General features: G+C 46.7%; 1 protein-coding gene across 2 annotated transcripts in view; it reads right to left on the bottom strand.

Moving 5' to 3' along the window:
• Positions 1-16,046, bottom strand: part of srsf7a (serine and arginine rich splicing factor 7a) — a 29,890-nt gene extending 13,844 nt beyond the window's left edge. For both annotated transcript variants that reach the window (XM_072490157.1, XM_072490156.1), the window contains exon 1: positions 15,902-16,046. The gene's annotated coding sequence lies outside the window, so the exon portion shown is untranslated. The remainder of the gene's footprint in view (positions 1-15,901) is intronic.
• Between the last annotated feature and the right edge of the window lie 1,572 nt (positions 16,047-17,618).

Here is a 17,618-nt window from a genome sequence, read left to right on the forward strand (position 1 = left end):
CGAGGTTCTTATTTGTATTTCAATGTCTCCCTATACTAATCACTAAGACCTTTTTTAATAAAATAGACAGGAGCATCACGAGCTTCGTGTGGGCAGGGAAAGTTCCGAGAGTAAGGAGGGGGTTCCTTCAGCGTAGTAGGGACAGAGGAGGATTGGCACTACCGAACTTGGGCGATTACTATTGGGCCGCCAATGTGGCAATGATACGTAAATGGATGATGGAGGGTGAGGGAGCGGCGTGGGAAAGACTGGAGAGAAAGTCCTGTAAAGGGACGAGTTTAGAGGCGCTGGTTACGGCGCCGCTACCGATCTCACCTAAAAAATTTACCACGAACCCGGTGGTGGCGGCAACATTGAATATCTGGGGACAGTGGAGGCGACAGAGAGGGGTGCGGGGAGCCCTGGTGGGGTCCCCAATCAGGAACAACCATAGGTTCGCCCCAGGAAGAATGGATGGAGGATTGCAGAGCTGGTTCCAGTTGGGAATTAGGAGGGTGGGAGATTTATTTATAGATGGGACTTTTGCGAGCTTGGGAGCATTGGAGGAAAAGTATAAGTTGCCCCGGGGAAATTTCTTGAGATATATGCAGGTGAGGGAGTTTACTAGACAACAGGTAAGGGAATTTCCATTGCTCCCGACACAGGGGATACAGGACAGGGTGCTTTCAGGGGTGTGGGTCGGAGAGGGCAAGGTGTCAGAGATTTACCGAGAGATGAGGGAAGAGGGGGAGGAGTCGGTGGGCGAACTAAAAAGAAAGTGGGAAGAAGAATTAGGGGAGGAGATAGAGGAGGGTATGTGGGCTGATGCCCTAAGCAGGGTAAATTCCTCTTCCTCATGCGCCAGGCTTAGCCTGATTCAATTTAAGGTGCTACATAGAGCACACATAACGGGAGCAAGATTGAGCAGGTTCTTTGGAGTGGAGGACAAATGTGAGAGGTGTGGCGGGAGCCCGGCAAACCACGCACATATGTTTTGGGCATGCCCGGCACTGGAAGGGTATTGGAAGGGAGTGACGGGAGTGATTTCGCGGGTGGTGAAGGCCCGGGTCAAACCAGGCTGGGGGTTAGCTCGATTTGGAGTTGCGGAAGAGCCGGGAGTGCAGGAGGCGAAAGAGGCCGACGTTGTGGCCTTTGCGTCCCTAGTAGCCCGGCGCAGGATCCTACTCATGTGGAAGGAGGCGAAACCCCCCGTACTGGAGGCCTGGGTAAATGATATGGCGGGGTTCATTAAACTGGAGCAGATAAAGTTTGCCCTGAGAGGATCGGCTCAAGGGTTCACCAGGTGGTGGCAGCCATTTCTCGACTACCTAGGGGAACGTTAGAGGGAAGACAGATGACCAGCAGCAGCAACCCAGGGGGAGGGGGTTTAGTTTAGGTCAAAGATAAAGGGGTTTTGTTACTTGTGTATTGTTTAAAATTTCTGTATTGTTATTGTTGCGTTTGCTTTGTAAGAGGGGAAAAACTGTTGTTTGGGAAAAATTTTTCAATAAAACATTTATAAAAAAAAAAGAAAAATCCAGCAATGTCTCTCCATCATTAATATATCTTCCCACATCATAGTGACACGTAGCACAGTGGTTAGCACTGTTGCTTCACATCACCAGGGTGCCTGGTTCGATTCCCGGGGCTCGAGTCACTGCCCGTGCAGAGTCTGCACGCGCTCCCAGTGTCTGCGTGGGTTTCCGCCGGGCGCTCCGGTTTCCACCCACAAGCCGCGAAAGATGTGCTGTTAGGCGAATTGGACGTTCTGAATTCTCCCTGTGTACCCGAAAAGAATGGGGCTTTTCACAGTAACTTAATTGCAGTGTTAATGTAAGCCTACTTGTGACAATAAAGATTATTATTATTAGTTACATCACCACAGCAGGATTTCCAGCGCACAGCCAGGTATCTTGACACAGTTGAGCGTGCAAAAAAACTAATAAAACAGTAACTCAAAATTAATTCAGCAAAATAATTTTTGATAGGCGACAAACTCCATTAAATATAAATGGCATCTTCCAGCTGTGTAACAGATTTGGTTCTTTGCCATCTTTTCTAGGGAGCAGGTTGGCATTTAAAAAACATATAAAGCCATTCCATGTTTCTGTGGGGAGTACGTTCTTGGAAAAACAGCACAATTTCTCACGCTCCCCATGTCATGAGGGCCAATCACCGTCAAGGACAGCTCAAGGTCACAACTGGGTCATAGGGCTAGCACACCTAACCCGTAGGTGTTGTTTGGACACAGAATGAGAAATTGTGTGCCGTAAATGTGGCTTTTCAGTTTAATTTATTGCAGCGGGTTAACCCCCGAGTAGCCAGTTCATATTTTAATGCCTTTTCCTGGATTGAATCAGAATAGGCAATTCAGTGACACCCTGCAGGTACGGAGTGAAGGAAGGGCCCACAGCATCGAGTGGGGCATTGTGGAAAAGCAGGTTTTTCTTTAATCACCGGGTATTTTGGCAACAGTTCCATGCACATGGAGTTAATTCAAACAAACAAGAACTTGCTTCAAGATTTTGTACTTTCACCTACGAACACACCTACATTTAAATTTCTAGATCGACTGCAGGCTGTCAGTTAAAAGCCTCCCACACACGTGGAAAAGTGCTTCATGAACTGTATTCGTTGTTTTGAATGTTAAAATACACGCACCAAAGCTAATCAGCTGTTCAGGCTGAACAAAAACCCTGTGAACAATCTCCCATGGTACCAGGAGGCAGCCAGTTAAATCAGCTCCAATCTATTAGATCACCACTGAACTGTATCTCAACTCCATTTTACCAGCTGTAGTTCAATGCCCAATCAATTAATCTGTCTCAATTTTGACATCTTCAATTAGAGTAGTGAGACCATATAAAAGGTCAATCTATCCCCCAGCCCCGGCTTTAGGGCCAAGAGAGTTCCAGATTTGCACTAGTGTGTGAAGAAGTGCTTCTAGACATCACCCTGGAGTGACCCAACTCAAATTTTAATACCACTGCTCCCTTCTTCTGTCGAGGCCACAAAACCATATATTACCGTCTGTTACAAACTCCTTTGATCAGCTTAAATATGTTAGATCACTCATCGCTCACAAAGAAAGATGCATTAGAGACGAAAGCGCCAAGGGAATTGCAAGGGAGCAAAGATAGAGACCATCGCAAGGCAACAACAGCTAAGTGAGAGTGAAGACATAAAAAGAGCCCGATGTCTTAAAGACCACCTCCTGACCATAAAAATACCTGTGTGATGCGAACCAACATCTCCAGTGTACTCAGTAATCACACAACCAGCTTAATAACCAGCAACAAAAGCTGTACCTGAAGTGCACCAATTCCTCAGGGTTTCAGAGAACAAAACAGTTTGGAACGCTGGAAGCCCTCCAGGCTGTTTGGGAATTTCATGGACATTTTGCATTTACAATAAGGCAGCAAATGGCACTGAATAGTGAGAGAATGTTCCACATGAACATTCGAAAAGTCCTACTACCCCATCACAGAATCATGATGTCTAATGCGTCACAATATAGACACGCCCCAATCAGCTGGAACCAAGTAATTTATTGGGAGAGGCAATTAAAATTAATAAAAACCTAGGCCAATTGTGCGAGGGTGTGTGAGACTTCCAAATCATAGCACAAAAGCAGACCATATAGCCCAACTAATGGAGACTGGTGCTTTTGCTCTATGCAAGCTTCCTATCTATTTTATCTCACTATGAGCATATCTTGCAATTCCTTTCTCTCAATGTATTTATGTAACTTCCCTTGGTAAAGATGTTTCTCCCGAAACACACACAGTCACAGTTCTGTTCCATCTTCCCTGATAGTTACAATCTCAATTCTGATTATCGTTCTTATAAAGTTACATGTACCGTCTCCACTTCCTATAGAGATCAGAGTGATCTAACCAAGGTTTAACCAAGTTCAACATAACTTTGCTTTACAATTCTATTCCTCCTAGACTGGCCCCAGTGCCATTGTTTTTTTTAAAAACGGGTTTGTTGATCGGCGCTGCTTCTTTTAATGATTTATTAATCTGAAGTTCAGCCCTTACAAAACTTGTACACCACTGTTGGTCCTCACTCACCTATTCAATTGAAATAATGTGTCCACATGAACACAAACGAGTCCCATTATTGTCAAACCTCAAATCAAATCACCCTAGTCCCACGATTTTATATCATGCACACACCAAGTTCTTCCAATAAAATGAATACTGAAAACGGACATATATTCAAACAAGTCAGGCAACCTCTGTGGAGAAAAACAGCTAACATTCAAGGTCATTGACCATCTGTCTGAACTCTGCTCCTCTCTCGCCATAGATGCAGCCTGGTCAGCCGAATATTTCCATCATTTTCTGTTTTAAAAAAAAATGTTTATTGTCACAAGTAGGCTTACATTAACACTGCAGTGAAGTTACTGTGAAAATCCCCTAGTCGCCACACTCCGGCACCTGTTCGGGTACACAGAGGGAAAATTCAGAATGTCCAAATTACCTAACAGCACGTCTTTCGGGACTTGTGGGAGGAAACCGGGCCGGAGTAAACCCACGCAGACACGGGGAGAACATGCAGACTCTACAGACAGTGACCCAAGCCAGGAATCGAACCTGGGACCCTGGCGCTGCGAAGCAACAATGCTAGCCACTGTGCTACCGTGCCGCCAGCTTTAGATCCCAGCTCTCAAGCCTACCTTGTTTTTTTTTTTTAAAAAGCAATTAATCTTGTGGCCTTCTTCTGCAAAGCTTCAATGTTCTATCACATCTGAGGATCAACACTGCTGTGGCCCTACAATGAAGATTTGCATTTTTACTTTTTGATCAAATTTCATTTTGGGTATTTATAAGAATGCCCATAGCCAGATTGAGTGTCAAAAACACAAAAACGGTGGCGCAGTGGTCAGCAGTGCAGCCTCATGGCGCCGAGGTCCCAGATTCAATCCCGGCTCTGGATCACTGTCCGTGTGGAGTTTGCACATTCTCCCCATGTTTGAGCGGGTTTCGCCCCCACAACCCAAAGATGTGCAGGATAGGTGGATCGGCCACGCTAAATTGCCCCTTTATTGGAAAAAAATGAATTGGGTACTCTAAATTAAAAAAAACACAAAAACCTAGTTTTCGAAGCCACACTATATATAAACCTAGAGAACTTGCTTCTCAGTGTTCGTTGCACAAGTAGCATACGAAAATACGCATGCAAACAGGTAAATCTGCTGGATTACATCGACTTTCAACGTCCATTAAAAGATTAAAATTTTTTTTTTTTTTTATTTAAAATAAGAGTACCCAATTATTTTTTTCCAATTAACGCGCAATTTAGCATGCCCACCGAACCTGCACATCTTTGGGTTGTGGGGGTGAAACCCACGCAGATATGGGAGAAATGTGCAAACTCCACACAGACAGTGACCCAGGGCCGGGATTCAAACCCGGGTCCTCAGCGCTGCAGTCCCAGTGCTAACCACTGCACCACATGCCGCCCCTGACTTTCAACTTCCCGGAATTCCATTAAGGCTCTCTGCAGCATTGATACCTCTGCAGATGTTGTGCTTCTTCCCAGCAATGCCCGTACTCTCAGACAGGCGGTCACCCCTAATATAACACATCATCATTCCCTTATCCCATCATCTCCCTTAAGTCCAAGAGAAGCACACCCAAGCATTGTTCTGATCCTGAACCAGACTCCTGTTTTTGGGACAATCCAGTTAATGTTTGTAGGTAGGCAAAGTTTGAGATCCATGGTACTTACTAAGAGAATAAATCCACAAGATCCCAAAGCTTTACTATACGAAGTTAGAAAAGTAAAACAATTTACAATTTCTATCTTGTGTACTCACATTCAGAATGAAGGTACATGTAAATTATCAGGAAAACATTATACTGCACAATAAATGGCAAACGCGACCAAAACAGATCCCATGGATTTCACAGCACCCCGTTCAGGCATCAGCATTTGTGGAGTTACACAATTTTGTTAAAACTCTGCCTCCCTTATAGAAATTGCAAGCCCTCAGTCTTCCCTTCCGAAGATAGAGCCTTGGAATTTTCTCAGACTGCCACAACAAGGGCCTACCACCTCGCAGATTTTCAATTGTGTCTCCCGAGATCCCATTCCCCTGGATTCCCAAGTCTCTGCTCACAGCACAAACTTCAGCAACACTGAGCAGAACATCCCTGCTCCAAAGGTTACCTTTGCCCTACCGGCTTGCAGCAAGAAATCACCAACTTTCCGCTGCCTCCTCACTCTCCGGGATTTTTCCCAAGCCCTCACTACTTGAAGCTTGTTTTTATTTTTTAATTTAAATTTAGTGTACCCAATTCATTTTTTCCAATTAAAGGGCAATTTAGTGTGGCCAATCCACCTACCCTGCACATCTTTGGGTTGTGGGGGCGAAACCCATGCAAACATGGGGAGAATGTGCAAACTCCACATGGACAGTGACCCAGAGCCGGGATCGAACTTGGGACCTCGGCGCCGTGAGGCAGCAATGTTGACCACTGTGCCACCGTGCTGCCCCCATTTTAATTTTTTTTCTAAATAAATTTAGAGTACCCAATTATTTTTTTTTCCAATTAAGGGGCAATTTAGCGTGGCCAATCCACCTACCCTTGACATCTTTGGCTTGTGGGGGTGAAACCCACGCAAACAAGTGGAAATTCCACACGGACAGTGACCCAGAGCCGGGATCGAACCTGGGACCTCGGTGCAGTGCTGCCCAATGTGCCACCGTGCTGCCCCTACTTGGAAGTTTGTTAACCATACCACTTTTACTGATTGGAGCCTCTTACTTTGCTCCTCTTCCCAGGAGTTTGATCAGTGGTCTTCTCCTCCCCCTGGTCTTTCCCCAGTTTTCTCTCTGGGACTCCTCTCTGGATGAATTTTGGCATTTTTTCCCCCTTTTATGCTGGCATACTGGGCGCATGCCCCCCGGCCCAAAGAACTCGAATATACTGGACTGCGCATACGCAGCCCACTCCCAATCTGCGCCTGTGCGGAAACTCGAGGAGCATGGTGAGATGTATATTTTCTGGCCTCCCCTCCAGAATCAAGTTGGGTTTCCCAACAACATACATGGCTCATAATGGATTTAATTATTCAACACTGGATCTGGCTGAACCACAGCAGTCTCTCAGCACGGTGTCCAAAAGTAAGCACGACTTTGCAAGAATTAGGAGCAAGATTAGGCCATTTAGGCTTTTGAGCCTGCTCCACCATTTGATAAGATCAATGGCTGATCTGATTGCGGCTTCAACTTTGATGATCAAAAATCTATCCAACTAGGCCTAGAATATATTCAATGATCCAGCCACTGAGGCCCTCCATTACTCCAGAATGAACAAAAAATCCTTGGCTTCTTTCTCCAGTTTCTCATTCCCTCTCCAAACGTTTGTTCCTGAAGCCGATTTGACCACCCAATCAATATCTCTTCTTGGCCCACATGCTAGCTCATTTTTTAACGGTCCCTTCTCCTCAGATACTATCGCATTGTCTTTCAAAATGTGATCACGCCCATAAAAAAACACCATTTTGTCATTGTTGCACACTACACCCCCCACCCCCATTTCCTTCCCAAAGTTCCAAATCGGTGTCTCACCTTTCCTACAACTTAATGTTTGTTAGGCCTGCCTGATCAAGATATGGTCCCTATCAAAATCATAAATGACATCATGTATGATTAACCCTCTTCAACCTCTCTGCAGCCTTTGATATAGCTGACCACACTACAGTTCTCCTCCAACTCTTTGTTGTCCAACAAGGACTGCTATTGCCGAGTCTCCCATTTATCCCCTCCAGTTGGAGCCAGATACTCTCCGGCAGTGGCTAACATTCCCATTTCCATAGCTCTGGAGTCCATCCCAGGGTTTATCCTCAGACCCCCACCCATTTCTCACACACATACTACCCCATGCAAAAACATGGATGTCAGACTGACAGGTTTGCTGCAAACTACCCCATGTTATGTTGAGTCAGAAAGAAATACCACCAACCTCTAGACAATAACAGAAAAATAGTAGGAAAGGAAGGCAAGCAGATTGCTACAATAGTGAGAGAAATCATTTGAGGAATGTGCAGTGGAGCAGCACGCTTTAGATCGACAATCTTAGCTGGGGCAGGATCCAAATGGGGGATCTTCACCATCAAGGGAGATGAATTCCAAACTTGGAACCTCAAAACATTTATACTTTTACTCCATAATCATTACACAGTATTCTCTCACCAGTCACAGAAAACAAGTGCAGAATATAGCCACATTTATCTGTTCAGACTGAATCCAATGTTGTACATGGTAAATAGGGAGTTCAATGTGTTCGCTGCCTCTTCCAACAAGAATTACTGGAACTTAACGATGTATGGTGTCACATAGCAACCAAGTGAAACAGACACCCATGCCATGTCAAAATGATTAGAACCCGAGCTCACTTATTCAGCACTCCACATTCTAAACTGGAAAGGTGGCCAGAAAGAACTGAAAATATGAAAACGGTTTGTGCCAAAACCCACACAATTCACTCAAGTTATGTAGCTGACAGGATCGCAAACAAACTCACTATAATCAACACTTCCACCACAGCTTATGTCACAATGTATCGTAGCACTGTAGCTGGCTACTGCAGTACTGGAGAAGCCCCAAAGACGTTCAGCCAGAGAAATGCACTAAGATTAATGGATCCAAATTCATACAGAGCAGGGACAAACAGCAATGGGTTATGCCAATAACACTGACCCATACCAGCTAGAAGCAGGTCACAATAGACGAGTGGTTTGTTACAAGCCACCAAGCTAGATAGGTTAAACAGATTTATTTTACCTCCCTCACCTCTCCATTACTGGCAAAACAGATATTCACCAGGGTACCAAAGGTCTGGAATCCCTTCAGCATGCTACATTGGTAATATTCTTGCATCAGGAGCCAGGAGGTTGTGGGTCTAAGTCCCACTTTAGAGACTCGAGCACAAAATCATGGCTGACACTCCAGTTCCATACTTGGGGAGTGCGGCACCTTTGGAGCTGTGGTCTATTGTATGAGATATCAAATCGAAGCCCCGTTTACCCTCTCATGCAAATGCCAAAGATCCCATGGCACTACTCAAATGATCAAGGAGTCCACTCGGCCAATCTCGATTATGCGGTCATCGCCATGTTGCTTGTTGGTTACAAATTGCCAGCCACATTTTCCAATTACAACTGTAGCTACACTTCAAAAGTACTCATTGGCTGTAAACATCTTCTGGGTATCAGGTGGTTGAGAAAGAGACCAAAAAATGAAAGTCTTTCTTTTCACTATCACACAAAATGGCAAATGTAACCCTGCTATTAAAAAAAAGGGGAGGGAGAAAACAGGAAATTACAGACTGATTAGCCCAACACGAGTCGGGAAAATGCTATACAAAAAATCATTAGCACTGCTGCCTCACAGCTCCCGGGACCGGGGTTCAATTCCAGCCTTAGGTGAGTGTGTGGAGTTCGCACATTCTTCCCATGTCTGTGTGGGCTTCGCCTGGGTGTTCCGGTTTCCTCCCACAGTCCGAGGATGTGTAGGTTAGGTGGATTGGCCAGGCTAAATTGCCCGTTAGTATCCAGGAGTGTGTAGGTTTGGTTAAGGGGTTATTGGGATAGTGCGGGGAGTGGACTTAGGTGGAGTGCTCTTTCAGAACTTTGGGCTGAATGGCCTCCATCAGTACTGGAGGGATTCTATGATTCTTCCTTGATAACAGGACACTTATAAAGTCAACATGATTTATGAAAGGAAAATCGTGTTGACAAACTTACTGGAGTTTTTGTTTTCGAGGACATAACTAGTAGAATAAGCAAGGGTGAACCAGTGGATGTGGTAAAAGCTTTTGATTCCCACATAAGAGGTTAGTGTGCAAAATTAAAGCACATGGGATTGGGGTAAGAGATTGGCATGGATTGAGCAGGACAGGAAACAGAAGGAATAAATGGTTCTTTTTCAGAGTGGCAGGCAGTGACTAGTGGGGTACCAAAGGGATCAGTGCTTGGGTCAAAGCTATTCACAATATATATCAATGATTCGGATGAGGGAACCAAACATTTCCAAGTTTGCAGACCTGATGAAATCTGGTGAAAATATGTGGGGAGGGAGAATGTTAAGAGGCTTCATGGTCATTTAGACAAGTTGAGTGAGGGACAAATACATGGCAGATTCAGTATAACATGGATAAATGTGAAGTTATCCACTTCGGAAGGAGAAACAGTATTATTTAAATGGTGATAGATTGGGAAATGTGAATATACAAGGGGCCGGGGTATCCTTATACACCAGTCACCAAAAGCAAGCATGCAGATACACCAAGCAGTTAGGAAGGCAAATATATGTTGACCTTTATAGCAAGAGGACTGGAATAAAAGGCTTTGGTGTGACCACATCTGGAGTAACATATGCAGTTTTGGTCTCCTTACCAAGAAAGGATAAACTGGTCAGGGGTTAGGTGGATTGGCCATGCCAAATTTGACCCTTAGCGTCCAAAGAGGAGGAGGAGGGAAGACAGGAGAGAGAGAGAGAGAGAGAGAAAGAAAGATAATTAAAAATGGGCTTAGGTAAGATGCTTTTTCGGAATGTTTATGCAGACTTGATGGACCAAATGGCCTCCTTCTGCACTGGCGGGATTCTACAGAGGGCAGGCGGTGAAAGTTTAGCAGACTAATTCCTGAATGGCAGGATGTTTTAAGAGACGTGATTGGGTGGACTGGGTCTGTATCCACTTTAATTTAGAAGAGAGGGGATCTAACTGAAATGTATAAATTTCTGACAGGGCTGGATAGAAGGATGTTGTTTTGTCTGGGGAGGGGGGTGAGCGGAAACAAGGGGTAGGTCACTTAGGACAGAGATGAAGAGAAATTTCTTCACTCAGAGGGTGGAATTCTTGACCACAGAAGGCAGTGGAGGCCATGTCTTTGAATATATTTCAGAAGCAAAAGATACAATTTCTAGACTCTAAAAGGTGTTGAGGGACATGGGGAGAGTGGAGTATGGCATAATAAATCGCTTGTCACAAGTAGGCTACAATGAAGTTACTGTGAAAAGGCCCTAGTCGCCACATTCCGGCATGGAGATAGAGGATCTGCCATGATCATATTGATTGGCAGAGCAGGCTCGGTGGGCCACATGTCTATTCCTGTTCCTATTTTCTAGGTTTCTAAAAGCCTCATTCATGTATAAGCTTCTGCACCATATCAAGATGTTATTTGACCATTGAAGCACTTGGCAACATGCACATATTCATTTTCCAGCAGCAACCATTGGCTTAGTTACCAGGAGCACAGGTGGTTTTCTCTACTTCGCTAGGGCCAGGCTGCTGTTGTGGTTGAACTGGTGTCCTGTGCTGAGATTGGGTATTGACTGGGTAGTGAACTGGAGATTTTCCTGCCTCATATGACTCAACTAATCAACTTACTACAGCGTCAGGAAATTTCACTTTAACGTCAATACAGTTTTAATCCTAGGATACAGAGCAGCATCACTGTACAACCCAAATTCCAAATTAAACCTTGTTCGAGGGAAATAGACAGTGAAATTGGTGCAGCCAAACAATGAATTGGATTGAAAGCTTCCCTCTGTACAAGAACTAAAAGAACTCTCATCCACCACAGTTGCTATTAGATGCCTCTTAACATTCACAGAAAAAAACCAAAGCAAAAGTGGCAGAAAGCGTTATAGATAGCAGTTATATAAATGTGGTCACACCCAAGGTGCAGGCAGAGAAATGGGCGACCACCAGAAAGGGCAGGCATTCAGTGCAGGAATCCCCTGTGGTTGTCCCCCTCTCGAACAGGTATACCCCTTTGGATACTGTTTGGGGGGGGGGGGGGGGGGGGGGGGGGGGGGGGGGAGGAGAGAAGATAGCCTATCAGGGGAAAACAGCAGCAGCCAGAGCAGTGGCACCATGGCTGGCTCTGATGTTCAGAAGGGAGGGTCAAAGCGCAGAAGAGCAATAGTCATAGGGGACTCTATAGTCAGGGACACAGATAGGCGCTTCTGTGGACGTGAAAGGGACTCCAGGATGGTATGTTGCCTCTCTGGTGCCAGGGTCCAGGATGTCTCCGAACGGGTAGAGGGCATCCTGAAGGGGGAGGGCAAACAGGCAGAGGTCGTTGTACATATTGGTACTAACGACATAGGCAGGAAGGGGCATGAGGTCCTGCAGCAGGAGTTCAGGGAGCTAGGCAGAAAGTTAAAAGACAGGACCTCTAGGGTTGTAATCTCGGGATGACTTCCTGTGCCACGTGCCAGTGAGGCTAGAAATAGGAAGATAGAGCAGCTAAACACGTGGCTAAACAGCTGGTGTAGGAGGGAGGATTTCCGTTATCTGGACAACTGGGAGCTCTTCCGGGGCAGGTGTGACCTATACAAGGACGGGTTGCATCTAAACTGGAGAGGCATAAATATCCTGGCCGCGAGGTTTGCTAGTGTCACACGGGAGGGTTTAAACTAGTATGGCAGGGGGATGGGCACGGGAGCAATAGGTCAGAAGGAGAGAGCATTGAGGGAGAACTAGGGACTAGGGACAGTATGGCTCTGAGGCAGAGCAGACAGGGTGAAGTTGCTGAACACAGCGGGTCTGGTGGCCTGAAGTGCATATGTTTTAATGCAAGAAGTACTACAGGTAAGGCAGATGAACTTCAGAGCTTGGATTAGTACTTGGAACTATGTTGTTGTTGCCATTAGAGAGACCTGGTTGAGGGAAGGGCAGGATTGGCAGCTAAACGTACCAGGATTTAGATGTTTCAGGCAGGATAGAGGGGGATGTAAAAGGGGTGGCGGAGTTGCGCTACTGGTTAGGGAGGATATCACAGCTGTACTACAGGAGGACACCTCAGAGGGCAGTGAGGCTATATGGGTAGAGATCAGGAATAAGGGTGCAGTCACAATGTTGGGGGTTTACGACAGGCCTCCCAACAGCCAGCAGGAGATAGAGGAGCAGATAGGTAGACAGATTTTGGAAGAGAGTAAAAACAACAGGGTTGTGGTGATGGGAGACTTCAACTTCCCCAATATTGACTGGGACTCACTTAGTGCCAGGCGCTTAGACGGGGCAGAGTTTGTAAGGAGCATCCAGGAGGGCTTCTTAAAACAATATGTAGACAGTCCAACTAGGGAAGGGGCAGTTCTGGACCCGGTATTGAGGAATGAGCCCGGCCAGGTGGTAGAAGTTTCAGTAGGGGAGCATTTTGGGAACAGTGACCACAATTCAGTAAGCTTTAAAGTGCTGGTGGACAAGGATAAGAGTGGTCCTAGGGTGAATGTGCTAAATTGGGGGAAGGCTAATTATAACAATATTAGGCGGGAACTGAAGAACCTAGATTGGGGGCAGATGTTTGAGGGTAAATCAACATCTGACATGTGGGAGGCTTTCAAGTGTCAGTTGAAATGAATTCAGGACCGGCATGTTCCTGTGAGGAAGAAGGATAAATACAGCAATTTTCGGGAACCTTGGATAACGAGAGATATTGTAGGCCTCGTCAAAAAGAAAAAGGAAACATTTGTCAGGACTAAAAGGCTGGGAACAGACAAAGCCTGTGTGGAATATAAGGAAAGTAGGAAGGAACTTAAACAAGGAGCCAGGAGGGCTAGAAGGGGTCACGAAAAGTAATTGGCAAATAGGGTTAAGGAAAATCCCAAGGCTTTTTACACGTACATAAAAAGCAAGAGGGTAGCCAGGGAAAGGGTTGGCCCACTGAAGGATAGGCAAGGGAATCTATGTGTGGAGCCAGAGGAAATGGGCGAAGTACTAAATGAATACTTTGCATCAGTATTCACCAAAGAGAAGGAATTGGTAGATGTTGAGTCTGGAGAAGGGTGTGTAGATAGCCTGGGTCACATTGAGATCCAAAAAGACGAGGTGTTGGGCGTCTTGAAAAATATTACAATAGATAAGTCCCCAGGGCCTGATGGGATCTTTCACAGAATACTGAAGGAGGCTAGAGAGGAAATTGCTGAGGCCTTGACAGAAATCTTTGGATCCTCACTGTCTTCAGGGGATGTCCCAGAGGACTGGAGAATAGCCAATTTTGTTCCTCTGTTTAAGAAGGGTAGCAAGGATAATCCAGGGCACCACAGGCCGGTGAGCCTTACGTCAGTGGTAGGAAAATTACTGGAGAGAATTCTTTGAGACAGGATTTACTCCCATTTGGAAGCAAATGGACGTATTAGTGAGAGGAAGCATGGTTTTGTGAAGGGGAGGTCGTGTCTCACTAACTTGATAGAGTTTTTCGAGGAGGTCACAAAGATGATTGATGCATGTAGGGCAGTGGATGTTGTCTATATGGACTTCAGTAAGGCCTTTGACAAGGTCCCTCATGGTAGACTAGTACAAAAGGTGAAGTCACACAGGATCAGGGGTGAGCTGGCATGGTGGATACAGAACTGGCTAGGCCATAGAAGGCAGAGAGTAGCAATGGAAGGATGCTTTTCTAATTGGAGGGCTGTGACTAGTGGTGTTCCGCAGGGATCAGTGCTGGGACCGTTGCTGTTTGTATTATATATAAATGATTTGGAGGAAAATGTAACTGGTCTGATTAGTAAGTTTGCAGACGACACAAAGGTTGGTAGAATTGCAGATAGCGATGAGGACTGTCAGAGGATACAGCAGGATTTAGATTGTTTGGAGACTTGGGCAGAGAGATGGCAGATGTAGTTTAATCCGGACAAATGTGAGGTAAAGCATTTTGGAAGGTCTAATGCAGGTAGGGAATATACAGTGAATGGTAGAACCCTCAAAAGCATTGATAGTCGGAAAGATCTAGGTGTACAGGTCCACAGGTCACTGAAAGGGGCAACACAGGTGAAGGTAGTTAAGAAGGCATATGGCATGCTTGCCTTCATTGGCCGGGGCATTGAGTATAAGAATTGGCAAGTCATGTTGCAGCTGTATAGAACCTTAGTTAGGCCACACTTGGAATATAGTGTTCAATTCTGGTTGCCACACTACCAGAAGGACGTGGAGGCTTTAGAGAGGGTGCAGAAGAGATTTACCAGAATGTTGCCTCGCTACCGGAGGTGGTGGAAGCAGGGACGATAGTGACATTTAAGGGGCATCTTGACAAATACATGAATAGGATGGGAATAGAGGGATAAGGACCCAGGAAGTGTAGAAGATTGTAGTTTAGTCGGGCAGAATGGTCAGCACCTGTGCTTGGAGGGCCAAAGGGCCTGTTCCTGAGCTGTACTTTTCTTTGTTCGTTCAGTAAGATGTGGAGAACATGCTCCTGCGACTCATTCTGCACAGATTTTAGGAAACTAGAGACTCAGGTGAAACCTCCAATTTTGGCACAATTCTCAAGTACTAGAGGGCGATTGGAATACCCTGGCAACAAAAACAAAAAGGGGCGGGGAGAAGATTGCTGATAACATTGAATAATAACTGCTTTCTTGTGCATTTGGGGGAAAAAGGCTCCCTTTGACCAGTTCAAAATATAAAGTAACCCCTCACCGGTAAGGTCAGGGGTTGCCCAGGCAAGAAGCCTGGGTGGGGGCTAGAGGCAGGGCCTCAAAGCCCACCGCCTGACTGAATACCAGGGAGGTCCCAGCAGCAACACCAGGGGGGTGTTTGGAGCGAGAGAGAGGCCCCGACACCCAAGCCTCTTTTCCCCGGGACACGCGGCCAATCCGGCCGGCTACTGGTCCACCGGCAGCGTCCCTCTTCCGCCAGCTGGACCAGGCAGGCCACCCCGTCCCCGGGTGAATCTGCAACCGGTTTGCTCCCGCCTCACTCGCTCTCTGGACCGCCCGGCTGGGCTCGTCCCCCGCGGTTAACAAAGGCTTGCGGCCTACTCCACGCGGGGGGAGCCTCGGCCGGAGCGAACGGACAGGGAGCCGGGATTCGCTCCGGGCGCAGGCGGGAATGCCTCGCCTGAACGTTTAACTAAAAACCCCCCACCGGCTTTCACCCCGTTTATTTTCCCCTTTTACCGTTTCCTTTCCCTCCGTCCCGCTCTCAAAGCACCTGCGGCACTCCGCGCCTGCACAGCTCCCAAAGGCCGGGCGGCTCTACGCGTGCGCGCACGGTTATCTGTGTTGAGAGGGTTTAACGCATGCGCAAATGGTTATCTATGTCGCGAGGGGGGGCGGGGTAATGCATGCGCAGTCGGTTACCTGTGTCGAGAGGGGGCGGTTTAACATGCGAGGCCGGTGTTCGACGCATGCGCAATCTGTTAATCTCCTGGGAGGCGACAGTTTGACGCATGCACGGCCGGTTATCCGTCGGAAGACGAGGGGGCGGAGGGGGGGGGGGGAAAACGAGGTTCGGTCAGGAGCATGCGCAATGGGTGGCGCCGGCAGATCGGGCGGGAGGCAAGCGTGCGCCGGGCCCGAATTTGGGGGATGAGCGGGGCTGGGATGTCGAGGCTCGAAAACGCACCACATCTCGGCCGGTCCGACAGCATCTGTGGAGGGAGAAACAGAGCTAACGTTTCGAGTCTCGCGTGTGGATTACTCCTCCAATCAGAGCCAAATATTGGGTCTTCGCGCCTCAGTGAGCGTCCCAAGGCAGTGGGCTGGAAAATGGCCTCTCTCTCTTGTAAGTGGCTAAATTGGGACAAGCAGCCGGCTCTAATCTAATGAACTTTATTATTGTCACAAGTAGGCTTGCATTAACACTGCAATAAAGTTACTGTGAAAATCCCCTCGTCGCCACATTCCAACGCCTGTTCGGGTACACGGAGGGAGAATTCAGAAATATCCAAATTATCTAACAGCACGTCTTTCGGGTCTTGTGGGAGGAAACCGGAGCACCCGGAGGAAACCCACGCAGACACAGGGAGAATGTGCAGACTCCGCACAGACAGTGACCCATCGGGGAATCGAACCTGGGACCCTGCCACTGTGAAGCAACAGTGCTAACCACTATGCAATGATGTGCTGGTGTGGCTTCTTAAAGTTGAAATGGGGTGTCAATATCTAAACATTGTAAGTGCCGTTCCTCACAACTTGAACCGTGTGAAATCGAGGACTGCCTGTAAATACATTTTAAATATTTATCTTTTTTGGTGGCATCCTTCAGGTGGTAGGGGTTTGTTCACATCCACCCTCAGGCTACATTTTGGATTTCAGGTTCACTGCCAATTCAGAGGTCATAGTACATGTGGGCAGAGGGTGAATTTGTCCTTGACAGGCCAAAAACCGTGGAAAATTCAAACACCAGTGGAAAAAAAGTCACCCCCCATATATGGGAGAGACAGAATCTGTGAGGAGCTGCTACTTCAGTCACAGATTCTACATAAGAACTAAGAGCAGGAGTAGTCTTAGGATCCCGAACAAGAATCTGTAACTATTTTCAATTTGTAAAACTGAGGAAATGTTACTGCCCCACAGTAAATGGTTCTCAAGATTTCTTCGCAGAATACTTAGCCTGCATATCAATGATTACCTCACTTTTACAACACCTTAATAGTCGCTCTAACAGTCGTACTGTCTATGCGAAACTAAGTGTTTTCCATTCACTCCCCTGGGGAGGGGAGCTAATCTGAGGGTGCTGTTGTTTTGCTTAGCGGGATCTCATTTCAGGTATCGGGGGGGGGCGGGGGTTCAGATAGCTCAGGCTTGAGCCCAACTTGCAGAGCTGGGATAGTCTCCCTTTGTCCTTGGCGGGCAGAATTCAGTCAGTCAAGATGAATATTTTACCAAGATT

The sequence above is a fragment of the Scyliorhinus torazame genome, chromosome 25 (genome assembly GCF_047496885.1).
Source record: "Scyliorhinus torazame isolate Kashiwa2021f chromosome 25, sScyTor2.1, whole genome shotgun sequence".
In the NCBI taxonomy this organism is placed as follows: Eukaryota; Metazoa; Chordata; class Chondrichthyes; order Carcharhiniformes; family Scyliorhinidae; genus Scyliorhinus; species Scyliorhinus torazame.